This window comes from Macaca mulatta, chromosome 11 (assembly GCF_049350105.2).
Source record: "Macaca mulatta isolate MMU2019108-1 chromosome 11, T2T-MMU8v2.0, whole genome shotgun sequence".
Lineage (NCBI taxonomy): Eukaryota > Metazoa > Chordata > Mammalia > Primates > Cercopithecidae > Macaca > Macaca mulatta.
This window is the reverse complement of record NC_133416.1, coordinates 33963781-33980505: the sequence shown is the minus strand read 5'-3', so window position 1 is coordinate 33980505 and position 16725 is coordinate 33963781. Positions and strand designations below refer to the sequence as shown.

At 43.6% G+C, this 16725-nt stretch overlaps 1 long non-coding RNA gene across 1 annotated transcript; it reads left to right on the top strand.

The window, feature by feature from the left end:
• The first annotated feature begins 4420 nt into the window (after positions 1-4420).
• Positions 4421-15925, top strand: LOC114671049 (uncharacterized). Its single transcript, XR_003720946.2, has 5 exons — positions 4421-5504; positions 5596-5790; positions 12899-13073; positions 14160-14323; positions 15784-15925. It is a non-coding gene; the product is annotated as an uncharacterized LOC114671049 (long non-coding RNA).
• The last annotated feature ends 800 nt before the right edge of the window (positions 15926-16725 follow it).

Below are 16725 nucleotides of genomic sequence, written 5' to 3'. Positions count from 1 at the left end.
GCAATGGCGGCCGGGCGCGGTGGCTCAAGCCTGTAATCCCAGCACTTTGGGAGGCCGAGACGGGCGGATCACGAGGTCAGGAGATCGAGACCATCCTGGCGAACACGGTGAAACCCCGTCTCTACTAAAAAATACAAAAAACTAGCCGGGCGAGGTGGCGGGCGCCTGTAGTCCCAGCTACTCGGGAGGCTGAGGCAGGAGAATGGCGGGAACCCGGGAGGCAGAGCTGGCAGTGAGCTGAGATCTGGCCACTGCGCTCCAGCCTGAGCGACAGAGCAAGACTTCGTCTCAAAAAAAAAAAAATAAATAAATAAATAAAAAGGCAATGGCATCCAAGCAGTATCATTAGTAAATACTGGGACTTCTCTGTCTCCCCAGGCCACACCTTGATATAAGGGTGGAAAAGGAATATAAGCCCAGTATGTAAATTCTCCAGCTGTTACCTGACAATTTACTACAGTCAGCATAGCCAGGAATAAAGTCAGTGGGGTTTTGGGCTGCCCAGCTTGTTGAACAACCCCTTCAGCTTCTTAACCTTTTCAGTTGTCCCCATGTCGGGGCCTCCGCACGTCGAGTTCCAAAGGTGAATGTTCTCTGAGCGCTCATATTTAGCTCCTGGAATTCCTTCAGGAACTCTTCGGATCAGCTCCTCTTCGCCATGGCACTGTTTCAACCGTCGAGATGGAAACCACTCGTCTTCGGCACCTGTACGGACAAGAGCATAGCCTCGGCCCCGTTGTAAAACTTTTCTTTTAAATATTTCCCTTGTAATGAAGGATAATACACCCACAGATTACTGTTTTGCAGCTTTTCTAAAGGCTGTTGAAAATGTTTCACCGCTGCAGACTGCTGTAATTGGCGCCAATGGTTGAGAAAATTTAAAGTAAAAAGGGCTTTCAGAATTTGATGTTTTGGGGAATCTCGCCCATCTCTCCCTTTTTGTTTTAAAAGTTGTAATTTTAAGGTAGTATTGGCTCTTTCAATAATTGCTTGACCTTGACTGTTAAATGGAATACCAGTGGAATGATGAATATGGTATAAAGAGGGAAAGCAGCCAATTTGCGAGAGCAATAAGCAGGGGCATTATCAGTTTTTAATTCAGCAGGGACTCCCATAACTGCAAAACAAGTAAGTAAATGAGTAATAACAGAGTCAGCCTTTTCAGAGGGTAATGGCATAGCCCACTGGAAACGTGACCATGTATCAATAGTATGATGAACATATTTTAAACGACCAAAGGAAGGAACATAGTTACATCCATTTGCCAAATGTGATTTTGTTGAGTGCCTCAAGGATTAATACCTGGACTTAAAAAAGGTGCAATAATAGGAGCACAAGATGGGCAGGCTCTGACAATAGCTCAGACTTGACGGCGTGTTATAGAAAATCACCATTGTAATCCTAAACTATTAGTATGATGTAGTTGGTGCTCATCCTGAGCCCACTGGACACTGTCAATAAGTAAAGAATCAATCTGACTATTGCCAAAAGATAAAGGTCCTGGCAAAGCTGAATGAGAACGAATATGAGTGATAAAAAGGGGGGCAGTGCGGGAAGTAAGAGTTACAAATAATAAAGAAAATAATTTTTGTAAAGGAGTTTGAGGAAATAATGGTCATATTGGGAATCACTAACTATATTACAAGGGGTTTGAGACCAATCTTGTAGAACCATAAGAATGGCAAAAAGTTCCCCTTGGTTGTACTGATTCAAATGGATAGTGAGAAATTTTTGAATTGTCTGAAGTCCAGTATCCAGCCTTTCCATTGCTTGAAGCATCAGTAAAAAAGGTGGGACCTTTAACTGGAGTGTAAGAGATAGGATTATATGGTAGTAAAGAATATTGTTGCAGAAAAGCAAATAATTTATTACTAGGATAATGCTGAGAAAAAGAACCAGTATACTCAGCGCAAGCCACTTGTCAACCCTTATGAATTTCCAACAGAGATTCAATGTATTGATTAGATAATGGGGTAATAATTTTTATAGGGTCAGCAGCAAGCAACTGACAAGCTCGATGTCATCCTTTAATAATTAATTCAGCCAATTTATCAATATATGGGTGAATTTTCTTAATGGCTTTATTAGCCAAAAACAGCCACTCCAGAATATTATTATCTTGGTGTAAAACGGCCATTGGCAAATGGGGAGTATGAAAAAGACACAACAAAAGTGGAAGATTGGGTGCAATATAATCAAGGTGAGCTTCACTAATTCTATTTTCTATAATTGACAATTCTTCTTCTGCTACAGGGGATAAAGTCCCCATAGGCTGAATACAAGTATTTACAGCTCTAAGATCAGTTAATAAGTGCCATTTTCCCTTTTTTTTTTTTTTTTTTTTTTTGACAAGACAAACACAGGGGAATTCCATGCAGAAGTACTTGGTTCAATATGCCCCTCGGCCAATTGTTCCTTAACTAAATTCTTTAAAGCCTTAAGTTTTTCTTTAGATAATGGCCACTGTTCCACCCAAACAGGAGTTGTAGTTTTCCACTTCAATTGTAAAGTTTGAGGCTTGTGGACGGTGGCTAAGAGTTTAAAGGACTGTAGCCCATTTTGGACATCATATTTTTGGCAGCTGAAGAAATATGAGGAATGCTTAAAAAGGCACCAAATTGTTGTAAAAGATCACGGACCCAAAGGTTAATATTAATGGGAACAACATAAAAGAACACTTTTCCTTGTTGTCCTTCAGGTCCTACACAGCTCAGGGGCTCGACACTTTGGTAGACTATAGAAGCAGTACCTAGGCCGGATAGAGTAACTGATACTTGTTTCTTTTTCCAATGATCAGGCCATTGAGCCAAGCATATAACAGATACATCTGCTCCTGTGTCGACTAATCCCTCAAAAAGCATCCCATTAATTTGCAATGAACATAAAGGTTTTTGATCAGAAACTAAAGTTTCCCAGAAAACAGTTTTCCCAGTACTACCGAAACCTCCTTGACGAGACACATCTCTAGATAAGAAAGGGGAAAAAAAAGGCAATAAAAGCAATTGTGCAATACGTTCCCCTGCCTCTAGGAGCATAAATTGTGAAACTTGTAGCATAATAAGGATTTCATCAGTAAAATCAGGATCAATAATTCCTGGGACTACCATTAACCCCCGCATAGCGCTGCTGCTTCAACCTAGTAAAAGTCCTACATGTCCCTTTGGCAAAGGACCACACACTCCGGTAGCCAACTTATATATTCCTCCATTAGGAGATAAAGTATAAGGTTGGACAATAGCTAGGTCAGCAGCGGCACTCTGCTTAGTGGCAGCATAAAGCTGAGAAACTGGGGTAGGGTAAGATGTCTTTAAGGAGGACTCGAGGTCATTCCTTGATGTTGTAAGCCACTGCTCACTGGGTACTGGGGTAGGCCTGCATTGTAGTTGTTGGGGCCCCAAGCCTGTGGGCCCTGGCTCCCATTTCCTGAGAGGGGTGACAATACATTCCCACTTTTATCAGTTTTTGAACGGCATTCATTGGTCCAATGTTGACCCTTGCCACATCGTTTACACATATCAGATGGTAACCTTTTTTCTTTTAGAGCAGAAGAGCCTAATTTTTTCCGGCATTCCTTTTTAAAATGACCAGGTTTCCCACATTGATAGCATATACCTTATTTAGAATTGCCTTTTAAAGCCTTAGAAAGTGCCCCAGCAAACAATTGAGCATTGTAAATAGCTCCTCCAACACCTGCACAAGCCCGAATGTATTCAGCTAAATCAGCTCCACTAGCTTTTAGAGGACGCAGCAATTTTTGGCACTCGAGATTAGCACTCTCAAAAGCCAGAGTATCCAAAAGAATTTTAGCAGCAGGGCCTGAACCTACAGTCTTTAATACAGCATCTTGAAGATGGGCTACAAAATCTGGATACGGCTCAGTGGCTCCTTGTAGGATCTTTACAAAAGATAAAGAAGTTTTACCCGCTATTTCAACCTTAGTCCACGCTTTTATATACAAGGCTTTAATCTGAGTGAGAGCAATATCATCTAGGCCTGCCTGAGCATTAAGAGTGGCCTATTGTCCTGAACCCATTAAGCTGCTCTTCAGTAGGTTCTGGGGGATTTCGGGTAGCATTTTTTCTAGCTTGTACTCTTGCTTCCTCCCACCACCAACTTTTTAATTGAAGCCATTGCAAACGATCAAGGACAGCCTGTCCCAACGTTTCCCAGTCAATAGGAATCATCATATGTTCTAAAGAGAAGGAATCGAGAAGACCAAGAACAAATGGTGACTGAGGTCCATAATTAGAAATTGCAGCTTTCACTTCTTTCAAAAATTTAAATTGTTGGGCTGTAAAAGTCACATTCTGGCCACCGTTTGGGAACTGAGCTTTGGGGCTGAAAGCAGCCCGTGTTATTGGGAATAAATCTAATTCCTCGAAATCATCCTTCTCCTTCAATTCCTTATTTTCTCCTACAGGAGGAAGAGGCACAGAGAAAACCTGACCTGACATAGGCAAAGAGGTTGTAGGTAGAGGCAAAGGGAAATCCTTTTCCAAAGGAGCAGAAGGGAAGGTAACAGGGAAGGCTCATGGTGGAGAGATAGGAGAAACAGGAGCAGCGGTACCTTGCAATTTTAACAACTGTTGTAACATCTCTAAAATGCGCTGCAAATCAGAATTTCCTTCAGATGAAGGAGGCATTAGCTCTTTTTCCAATTCCTTGTCCTCAACAACTGGGGCTTAAATATGTTCCTCTCTAGGATCATTCCTCTCTAAAGGTTCAGATGCCTCACCTCCTGTGGCCGTATTACCACGCTCTGAGTCCATTTCAAGTAACTCTAATGCCTGAGTAATGGAACTACACAAAGTCAGAGGCATCGTTTGCCCTCCCTGATGAGCTCGACGCAGGACTTTAACCACTTGTAACCATTCCTTTCGATTTAACTGCACTTTGGTTTGATATTGAAACCAATAACAATGTTGTTCAACATGGGCAAACAATCGCTTCAAAGTCCTATGTTCCTTAACTAACTTCTACTCCTATAGACATCAACAGTCCCTGGAGTAACCGCAAATATTCAGAGGCCAGAGAGGTGGAATTCCCCATAATTTTCCCGTGGGTCCCCCTTTCTTTATTTACCTGCCCAGGGTGTTCCCTCTCCAGTTCCTTGCTCTCGTGGAGCCACGGACCCTGCTCGCTGCACCAGATGTTGGGGTCCGCATGTTTCCTAAACAAAGGAATGAACACACAAGACAACACAAGATAAGACAAACATGGCGGCCGCCTCGAATGGCTGGCTCTGCTTTATTTTATGCAGTCATTTGTGGAATGTTGCCAAGTCACAAGACACATTGTTGTTTTGCTGGCCTTTCCCTGACTTTCTGGATTTTCAAGATGTTTACACATAAACAAGCCCCCAAAGCCCTGCTTCGTTTGTAGGAGCAGGACTTATTGGGAATGCCCTGCTTCGTTTGCAAGAGCAGGACTTATTGGGAACGCCTCGTTTGCGAGCACGTAGTCCTCTACGGTATTTTGTGGAGAAGACATCGAGGTTCACAGAGGTAAAGTCTCTTGCTCAGTATCACAGAGTTATTAAATGGTAAAGCAAGAATTTAAGTCAAGGTCTTTCAAGTAGTACAATTTTTCTTACAGATGATGAATTGCAAACCGTGAGGACTGTCCCCGGCCCACAGGATTGGACCTCCTTGCTATGCTGACAGCTGGATCTGTTCATCAACTCACCACCTCTGCCCAGGCTCCATGACCTGGCCAAGCCCCAGGCTATCACTGTGGTACAGCGGCTCCAGCACCCAGTAAAACCCAAAATACAACAAAGGAGAACAGAAGGTGACTAACAACTCTAAATTATTTTTTATTTTTTTATTATTATTATTATTTTTTCGAGACAGAGTCTTGCTCTCTCTCCCTGTCTGGAGTGCAGTGGCGCGATCTGGGCTCACTGCAAGCTCGGCCTCTGAGGTTCACGCCATTCTCCTGCCTCAGCCTCCCGAGTACCTGGGACTACAGGCACCCGCCACCACGCCTGGCTAATTTTTTGTATTTTTTTTTAGTAGAGACGGGGTTTCACCATGTTCGCCAGGAAGGTCTTGATCTCCTGACCTCATGATCCACCCGCCTCAGCCTCCCAAAGTGCTGGAATTACAGGCGTGAGCCACTGCCCCCAGCCTAACAACTCTAATTTCTTTAAGGCACATTTGGTATTTCAAACTTTGCACCATTGCACACAAGTCCTTCCTGAAAAGAATACAAGAGTCAAAGTCTGAGATAAATAATGAAAATGATAGAAAATTTTACAAGTTTGACGTAATCGTTCACATTCCACCAGCAGAATAATTTTTCTGTGTGAAAATCTTATACTTATCATAAGTGGTTAAATTACGGGAGCACAATTCCTGATAACCTGAAGCAGAACTTGAAGAATTAGCTTCAGTTCCACATGGTTACAGCCTCAAAATTAGTTTTCCCTTCATACTTCTTTTATATTATCCCATTTGGCAGTTATGCCCACTTGCTGCAGGAATTTCTCATTGTTTTGTGATCAGGGGTATTCATTTGTTTTAACTCATGCTATACAGTTCATCATGCAAACATGATTTTCACTTTGAATATAATTTTGGCTGGATACATTCTCACACTGTTCTTCACACATTCTTGGGTTTTTTGTATGTATCATTTTCTTCTGCCAAGATGATTAACTTCTCATGTATACTGTTTGGGTATTTGTTTATACTTTTATGCTATTACCCATACTTCTTTGTTCAGTAAACCCTTATTATTAGATAACTTGGATACACTAGCAAATAGCTCATTTATCATCCTACTAATCACTTTAAAAGCAACATTGCTTTCTATACAGTTAATACTAATGTCACATACAATAAATATTTATCAAATGAATGATTAAATGGATATCACCTAAGAAAATAGGTATTATAGCCAACTTTGAGTAGGCTGTTACAAAAAGTAGGAAATGCTAATTTTATATATGTATTTATATATAAATGTATACATTCATATCAACATATATTTATTTAAAGATATATATTTAAATATATATATATATTTGGAGAGAGGGAGTTTCGCTATGTTGCCCAGGCTGGTCTTGAACTCCTGGCCTCAAGCAATCCTTCCACCTCAGCCTCCCTAAGTGCTGGGATTTTAGGCGTGAGCCACTACATCCAGTCTAAAATATTTTTTGATGAGCAATAAAAATGGCTTAAGTCTAGTCGTAACTTAGAATTTGAAATATTTTAAGATACCAAGCCTAAGCAATAAAGGGTAAACTTGAAGAACAAGATTTTACAAAAATGACCATACATGGTAACTTCTCAGAGGAAGCAGTCTATCCTCCTGTTCAAAACCAATCCCTCCTGTGTTATCTATTTTTATATAATAAATTACCCAGACTTCACAGCTTAAAACAACAAACGTCCATTATCTCACACCATTTCGGATTTGAGGAATCTGGGAGCAACATGGTGGAGTGGTTCTGGCTCAGAATGTCTCATGAGAATTACAGCCAGATGTCAGCTAGGGCTACCATTGTCTGAAGACTTAACTGAACTGGAGGATTCCCTTCCAAGCTCCCTCACATGGTTGTTGGCAAGAACCCCCTAGTTCCTCACCATATGTGCTTCTCCGCAGATGGCAGCTGGCTTCCCCCAGAGCAAATGATCAGGGAAGAGAGAGAAAGCGAGTGAGAGAAAGTCACCAAGACAGAAGCCACAGTATATTTTATAACCTAATCTCAGAAATGACATAATGCTATCTCTGCCATATTCAATTAGTCACTCGGACAATTGTGGGAGGGGCTGACAAAAGGGCATGACTACCAGGAGGAAGGATCATTGGAAGCCATCTTGGAGGCTGACTACCAAACTTCCCTTGTATTCTTTATGATCTTCTCCCATCTCTTCAGGAACTTTGCTGCATCCATTACCCTCTTGCTCTTACAATTTGACTAATTCCTCTTTACTAATTATTTCCCTATCTTGGTTCTGGATACTCTGAAACTATATTCTGAGGTTTCACTCTATACCTTCTTGTTTTCCTTGACTCTCTTTTGCCTTGACTAGTGTGACACCATTCTTCCCTGGCTTTTATCCACTGCCGACCTTCTTCCTTTAGTTCTCTATAAATGTCAGTATTTTTCACAATTTAGTCCTCATCTCTTTTTTCTTATTCTAAACACTCTCTCTTTCTAACTTTTTCTGTCATTGCCCTTAGCTGCCATCTCTGTATGCTGATGACTTCCAAATCCAAATTCCTAGATTTGTTCTCTTTTTTCAGTTCCATTATTATATCCAACTCCTTGCTCAAGAGTCTGAAAGTCCCACAGGTTTCCCAACTGATAGCTGTGTTGGCTCTATTTGAGGGGATTACTTCTGGGAGCTTTTGATTAGGAATAGAAACATTTTTTAATAACAGTATTCCAGGCCGGATGTGGTGGCTCATCTGTATAATCCTAACACTTTTGGAGGCTGAGGTGGGAGGATCACTTTGGGCCAGGAGTTCCAGACCAGCCTGGACAACAGAGGGTGACCCCATCTCTACAAATAAATAAACGAACAAATACTTTAAAAAGTATTTAACTCCGAAATGAGTTGTGTCTGTTTGGTACAATCCCTAGGGCAAAGGCAAGATGGAATGTGGAAATGGCAAAAGCTTCCCTTTTTTTCAGAGGAAGCCACTGATATGTCCACCAAACCATTATTTGTAGTTTTAGCTCATCCTAAAAGCAGAAGGCTCACCCTAATTACCAGTTTAAGCAGAAAATATAAAAGGAAGAGCTGCGCCCAGTCTCATAATCCACTTCTGTCTGCCATCACCTTCTTCAGGTACTTCATGGTGCCTATCCCAAGACTCAGAACCTTACCAAATCCACTCCTACACAAATTGTTCAAGACCAACTCCTCCCTGGAATGCTCTAGATTTCAGACCTAAATTTCTCTGAAACTAATGTTATGAAACCAAGTTCTAAGAGCTATGTCCCCCAGGGCGTCTCTAGTACAGACACTCTACCTCCTGCAGCTCTTGTCCCCACATATCTATGATGTAACTGTGCTGTGAGCAAGAGTTCATAATGCAATACAACATTTGCATATAATGCAATAATTACGCACTAAATATTATAATTATGGAATAACATCATAAGGCCCAATCACAAGCTACATGCAGCAGCAGCCTGCTCATACACATACAATATCAGAAACTGTTTTCACTTGCAAGTTGATATTGAAATGGGAAAGGTTCCCTGTCCCCCTCGCAGAGCATGCAATGGAGGTGTGGCTCACTTTTTCAGTGCCTCACTGCTCAAACCTCTAAGGGAGCATACGGACAGGTAGGCTGTGGGGGTCCGACCCCATGGCAGTGTCTAGGGGTGAATGTTTACGGCTCCTGAAGCCCCCATGGGCATGTGTTACAGGATGCTCTTAGTTTGTCATCTTGTATTAACCAGCTCAATTAGACCCTCTACCTTGTTGCAAGGACAGAAGGCTTTCTGTATCCTGGGTTCTTGCCTTGGTGTACTGGAAGAATCTGATCACACGTGGGCTTGGAGAATGAGTGCAAAGTTTTACTGAGTGGAAGTAGCTCTCAGCCCATGGAGGAGCCAGAAGGGAGATAGTCTTCCCCCGGAGTTGGACCACTCGGCAGCCCCAGCTCTCCTCCGACTGTCCTGGCCAACGTCCACCTCATCCTGCCTGCCGGTGGTGTCCCACCAGTTGGTGGCCTGCCGGTGTGCTGGTGCCTGCTGGTGTGCTCTTCTCCTGGTGTGCTCCTCTCAACGACCAGCCACTTGCGTCTTCTTCCACCAATGTGTTTCTCACAATGTCCAGCCACTGTGTCTGCCTGCTAAGGTCTCTGGTTTTTACAGGCCCAGGATGGGGGTTTGGCAGGCCAGGGTGGTCTTGGGAAATGCAACATTTGGGCAGGAAATGCAAGATTTGGGCAGGAAATGCCTGTCCTCATCTAGGTCTGTGGGGTGGAGCCCTAGGCAGAGACGATGCCTTTCTCTATCCAGCACTTCCCTTCCTCCCTTTTGTATTATTTAAAGGGACCACACTCTTCCCTTTCCAGCACTCCAGTATCAATATGTACCCTTAATCAGGAACGAAGCCTGATGTCAAGTGGATGGATGTTTCCTCTTATTCAAGCTATGAACCTTATTTTCACCAGTGAAATGATTGGCATTGAGATTGAGCACCCAGAACTTCTCCACATGCTTGAATCTCTAGCGCCTCCATTCTCAGGCTGATGAAATCATTTCTGTACTTCAAACCCATCTAGCAGGAGAGGCTGCCTAGAAGCCAGTTAGTAGTGCTGAGAGGTGACAACATGCTAGCAATCCTCGCTGGCTTTCAGCGCCTCCTTGGCCTCCGCGTCCACTCCTGCTGCACTTGAGGAGCCCTTAAGCCTGCCCCTGCGCTGTGGGATCCCCTCTCTGGGCTGGCCGAGGCCGGAGCCAGCTCCCTCTGCTTGCAGGGAGGTGTGGAGGGGGAGGTGCCGGCAAGAACCGGGGCTGTGCCTGGCGCTCGTGGGCCAGCGTGAGCTCCAGGTGAGTGCGGGCTCAGCGGGCCCCACACTCCGAGTGGCCCCAGGTAGTGAAGGGCTTAGTACCCGGGCCAGCAGCTGTGGAGGGTGCACCAGGTCCCCCAGAACTGCCAGCCTGCCCACGCTGCCCTGGAACTCTCTCAGGGCCTCAGCCGCCTCCCTGCGGGGCAGGGCCCAAGACATGCAGCCCACCATGCCCAAGGCCCCCCCACCTGGTGGCCTCCTGCACAGCAGGAGCCTCCCCGACGGGCACCGCCCCCTGCTCCTCAGCGGCCAGTCCCATCCACCACCCAAGGGCTGAGGAATGCGGGTGCCCTGGTGTGGGACTGGAGGGCAGCTCCACCCACAGCCCCAGCACAGGATCCACTAGGCAAAGCCAGCTGGGTTTCTGAGTTGGGTGGGGAATTGGAGAACTTTTATGTCTAGCTGGAGGATTATAAATACACCAATCAGCACTCTGTATCTAGCTAAAGGATTGTAAATGCACCAATCAGCACTGTGTGTCTAGCTCAAGGTTTGTAAACATACCAATCAGCACCCTGTCAAAATGGACCAAACAGCTCTCTGTAAAATCGACCAATCAGCTCTCTGTAAAATGGACCAATCAGCAGGATGTGGGCGGGGTCATATAAGAGAATAAAAGCAGGCTGCCTCAGGTCCTCTTCCATGCTGTGGAAGCTTTGTTCTTTTGCTCTTTGCAATAAATCTTGCTGCTGCTCACTCGTTGGGTCTGTACCACCTTTATCAGCTGTAACACTCACTGTGAAGGTCTGCAGCTTCACTCCTGAAGCCACTAAGACCACAAACCCACTAGAGGGACAAACAACTCCAGATGTGCCACCTTTGAGAGCTGTAACACTCACCACAAAGGTCTGCAGCTTCACTCCTGAAGCCAGCGAGACCACGAACCCACCAGAAGGAAGAAACTCTGGACACATCTGAACATCAGAAGGAACAAACTCCGGAGACATCATCTTTAAGAACTATAACACTCACCACAAGGGTCCGCAGCTTCATTCTTGAAGTCAGCGACACCAAGAACCCACCAATTCCAGACACAGTGCCACAGTTCTAAAGCTTAAAACTGGTCAGGGACCACAAGAAGAAACACATTTCATCCAAGGAAACACGAGCTCCCTGCCCTGCCTTCCCCTCCCCTCCCCTGCCTTCCCCTCCCTTCCCCTGCCTTCCCCTCGCATCCCCTCCCCTGCCCTACCCTGCCCTTCTTTTTTTCTTTCAACTGTAGAGTGAGGTCTCACTGCATTGCCCAGGTTGGTATAAAGCTCCTGGGCTCAAGCGATCCACCAGCTTAAGCCAGCCAAAGTGCTGGGACTACAGGTGTGTGCCACCACACTCTGCTAGAAACGTGAGTTTCTAAATGTTAAGATACGTGGTGGGTCACACCTGTAATCCGAGCACTTTGGGAGGCCGAGGCAGGCGGATCACCTGATGTCAGGAGTTTGAGACCAGTCTGGCCAACATGGTGAAATCCCATCTCTACTGAAAATACAAAAATTAGCCAGGCGTGGTGGCAGATACTTGTAATCCCAGCTATTCGGGAGGCTGAGACAGGAAAATCGCTTGAACCCAGGAAGCAGAGATTGCAGTGAGCCAAGATCGTGCCATTGCACTCCAGCCTAGGGGACAAAAGCAAGAATTTGTCTCAAAAAAAAAAAATTTCAGGGCTCAGGCGTGGTGGCTCACGCCTGTAATCCCAGCACCCCAGCACTTTGGGAAGCTGAGGCAGGCAGATCACTTGAGGTCAGGAGTTCAAGACCATCTTGGCCAACATGGTGAGACCACCCCCCATCTCTACTAAAAATACAAAATATTCGCCAGACATGGTGGCTCGCACCTGTAATCCCAATTACTTGGGAGGCTGAGGCAGGAGAATAGCTTGAACCCAGGAGGTGGAGGTTGCAGTGAGCCGAGATTGCACCACTGCACTCCAGCCTGGGCAACAGAGCGAGGCTCCATCTCAGATAAATAAATTAATTAATTTTAAAATAAATATAAAATTAATTTTTAAGCAGAAAGAAAAATTGAAATATTTGTACTGAGAAAAATGCCATGTCCAACAAACTTAATGCTAGTTCTAGATTGTTTAGGTAGCTTTATAAAGGCAGGGAGGAAGGAAGGGAAAGAAAGAGGGTAAAAAGAAAAAAATACATAAAGGAGGCCTCCTTATCCAGAAATCAGTGAGAAAGGTTAGAGGCTTTGGTTCTATATACCCCAAAACTATCTTTTCAAGTTGATCAACGTTCCTTCATCTCGTAGTGCTATTTTATATATATTGAGATTGCAGAAATGTATAGCTGATATATTTGTAGTTTGGTATGTTGAGAATGCTTTCATAATTAAGACATACATACATTTTTTGTAGTGCAAGTAATCTCGATGTTTGAATGTTTGAATGATCGACTGAAAAGAAGACACAAACAATTTCAAACAGTGTCTCTGGTACCAGGACAAAGCAGGAACATTCTGATCCTAGAGTTGTTTAAACAAAGGCTGGAGAGTACTGCCTTCTTTGGCATACCAGAACCCACAGTAAGATGGTAAGTTACTGTGTAACCAGATGTGACCTTCAAGTCCAACAAGTCCAACACTATCAAATTATAAAGAAGGATTTCAGTAGCAGCTCAGATTACAACCTCACTCACTCCACTGAGCCACTCCCTGAGTATTGCAAAACACTTATTATAGGATGCAGGTATTGGTAAGGCGATTCTAATCAATGTCCTAATGTGTTTTTTCAAAAGTGTATTCTTGTAAACCGAGTTTTAAGACATCATGACCCTGGCATGAATCACAAGATCAAAAAAGTCTTCTGAGATTCTGCAAACATGGTCTCTCTATCTCCTTGACATTCTCCTGTAACATTCCAGACAGGCTGTTGAGATTGAGGTAGAGATAGAATGGGCAGCCTGAAGAAAATTGTAAATGTTTGTAAAACCCTCTGAGGGGATTTGGTGAAGCAGATGGCCCAGACCAAATAAAAAGACTGCGGAGCTGTGTTGGAGGTTCACCTGAGTTTAAAGGGCATGGATTTATTGTGGCTATTGCATACTAGACCCCTTGAGTTTGTTTTCACGTTTGATCCTCATGATATCTAAATGTGTAAATATAATTTTCCTGATTATGCAGGATTTAAGTCACTAATACAAGCTGCCACCACTAGTTAGGGTTTTGTGGTTGCAAACAACAGAAAATCACTTTTATCACAAGATAAAAGAGATTTCCTTGGAAAAATATGTGGAAACAAGAGGGACAAAACAAAAGGGGAGGTTAATGAATCAGTATGTAAAAAACAAAACCAAAGCATTTCAAAGGCCTTAGTAGTAGAAATGAATAGATTGATTATTTAGGACATAGCTGCCTGTGTATTGCTTAATACCTTTGGATCACTCCACCCCAGAGTCCAATTCCAGAGAGAGGAGATGGTGCGGAGACACTGTCTGCCTTAGCCAGAGTCATATTCTTAGTTGAGGAGCTGCCTCCAGGACTGGAATACAGCATTGTGCACATTAAGATGGTTTTGCCAAAGAAAGGAGGCTGGATAATAGTGAGCAAAAGTCCACTGCAGATCAAATAGCAGAATCTATATTTGTCAGATGTGAAACCTAACGTTATATGCTTTTTAGCTAGGTCTGTTGTCGTCTGGATGATTATAGCACAAGTGAAACAGAAGAATAAGAGATTTGAAGGCGTTAATGCCGGAAATAGTGATGGATAATCACTATGCTTCTGAGCTAGGGAAGAAAATGAAGCCTGAAGATAATTTGGAAACCAGGAGAACTGAGACAAGGTGGGTTTAAATCAAGTTTAGCCTAAAGCTGCCTTCTCACATATTTAAGTTTGGCCTAAAGGTTTTTCTGTACGTCATGAACCGTAAAAAGTGGAGGTGTAAACCGACCCTAGCCCACACCTGTGCCAGTCACTGAGTTTTGGCCAATCAGACTTAGGCAAATGTTCAAACCGTGTTCAAATAAGGCAAGTGCCAAGCTGTAACCAATCCAGTTGTTTCTGTACTTCACTTCTGTTTTCTGTATATCACTTTCATTTTGCTGTCCATAAATCTTCCACCACGTAGCTGAGCTGGATTTGCTATGAATCTGCTGTGATTCTAGGGGTTGCCCTGTTCACAAATTGTTCATTGCTCAGTTAAGCTCCTTTACATTTAATTCTACTGAAGTTTTTTATTTTATTTTATTTTAACAGTGGTAAGAAATTTCTAAGAATCTTCTGAGATTTTCTTTTCTTTTCTTTTTCTTTTTCTTTTTTTTTTTTTTTTTTTTGATACAGAGTCTCCCTCTTTTTGAGACATCATTTCACCATGTTGGCCAGGCTGGACTAGAACTCCTGACCTCAAGTGATTTGCCTGCCTTGGCCTCCCAAAGTGCTGGGATTACAGGAGTGAGCCATTACAGCCAGCCAAATCTTCTGAGATTATGCCAGAAATTATTATTATTTTTTGAGATGGAGTTTCACCATTTTGCCTAGGCTGGAGTAAAGTGGTGCAATCTCGGCTCACTGCAACCTCCGGGCCCGGGTTCAAGCAATTCTCCTGCCTCAGCTTCCCAAGTAGCTGGGCTTACAGGTGCCCACCACCATGCCTGGCTAATTTTTGTATTTTAGTAGAGTTGGGGTTTCACCATATTGGCCAGGCTGGTCTCGAACTCCTGACCTCAGGTGATCCACCCACCTCAGCCTCCCAAAGTGCTAGGATTACAGGTGTGAGCCACCATGCCTGGCCTATTATGCCAGAAATTCTATGATGTAAACCAAGCAAGAGGCATGCCATGAGAAACTGAGGTGTTACGAAAGGTCATCAAAGAGCAAATAAAGTTCCAATTGTATTTTCATTTCATTTATTTATTTATTTAAAATAGAGCCAGACACAGTGGCTCACTCCTATAATCCCAGCACTTTGGGAAGCTAAGGCTTGAGCCCAGGAGTTTGAGACCAGCCTGGGAAATATAGCGAGACCCTGTCTCTATAAAAAAAATTTTAAATTAAATTAGCCAGACATGGTGGCACATGCCTATAGTTCCAGCTAGTCTAGAGGCTGAGATAGGAGGATCACTTGCACCCATGAGATTGAGGCTGCAGTGAGCTATGTTCACGCCACTGCACTCCAATCTGGGCAACAGAGCAAGACCCTGTCTCAAATGAATAGAATAGAATAGAATAGAATAGAATAGAATAGAATAGAATAGAATAGAATAGAATAGAATAACCATACTGTCATTTATTTCCATTTACTAGGGGAAAAGAGGGAGAAGCAGAATCATCACTATCCAGCTCCCCAAGTAATATGAGATCCAAAGCTGGCTGCTGTGGTGTATGCCTGTAATCCCAGCTACTCAGGAGACTGAGTTGGAAGGATCTCTTGAGCCCAGGAATTTAAGACCAGCCTGGGCAACATAGCAAGACCCTGTCTCAAACAAACAAATAATATGAGATCCTTTGAGGTAAGCTTTACAGTAAACATACATTTCTAACATTCTATTCTTACCCAGTGAAAATCTACAAAATAAATCTAAAATTACCCACAAACCTGTTGTTTTCTTTAGTTTTTTTGTTTGTTTTATTATATATGTGTGTGTGTATTTTTTAAATACAGATGGGAGCATGGTGGCTCATGCCTGTAATCCCAACACTTTGGAAAGCCAAGGCAGAAAGGTCCCCTGAGGTCAGGAGTTCAAGACCAGCCTGGCCAACATGGTGATACACCATCTTTACTAAAAATACAAAAATTAGCTGGGAGTGGTGGTATACACCTGTAGTTCCAGCCCCTCGGGAGGCTGAGGCAGGAGAATCACTTGAACTTACGAGTCAAAGATTGCAGTGAGCCGAGATCCCATCACTGCACTCCAGCCTGGGTGACAAGGCAAGATTCTGTCTCCAAAACAAACAAACAAACAGACAGACAGACGGAGTCTCACTATGTTAGCCACGCAGGTCTCTAACTACTGGCCTTAAGCAATCCTCTTGCCTTAGTCTCTCAAAGTGCTAGGATTACAGGCATAAGCCACTATGCCCACCCATTTTTATGAGACAGGGTCTGACTTTGTTGGCCTGGCTAGAGTGCAGTGACAAAATCTAAGCTCACTGCAATGTCTGCCTTTTGGGCTCAAACCATCCTTCCACCTCAGCCTCCTGAATAGCTGGGACTACAGCTGTGCACCACCATGCCCAGCTAATTTT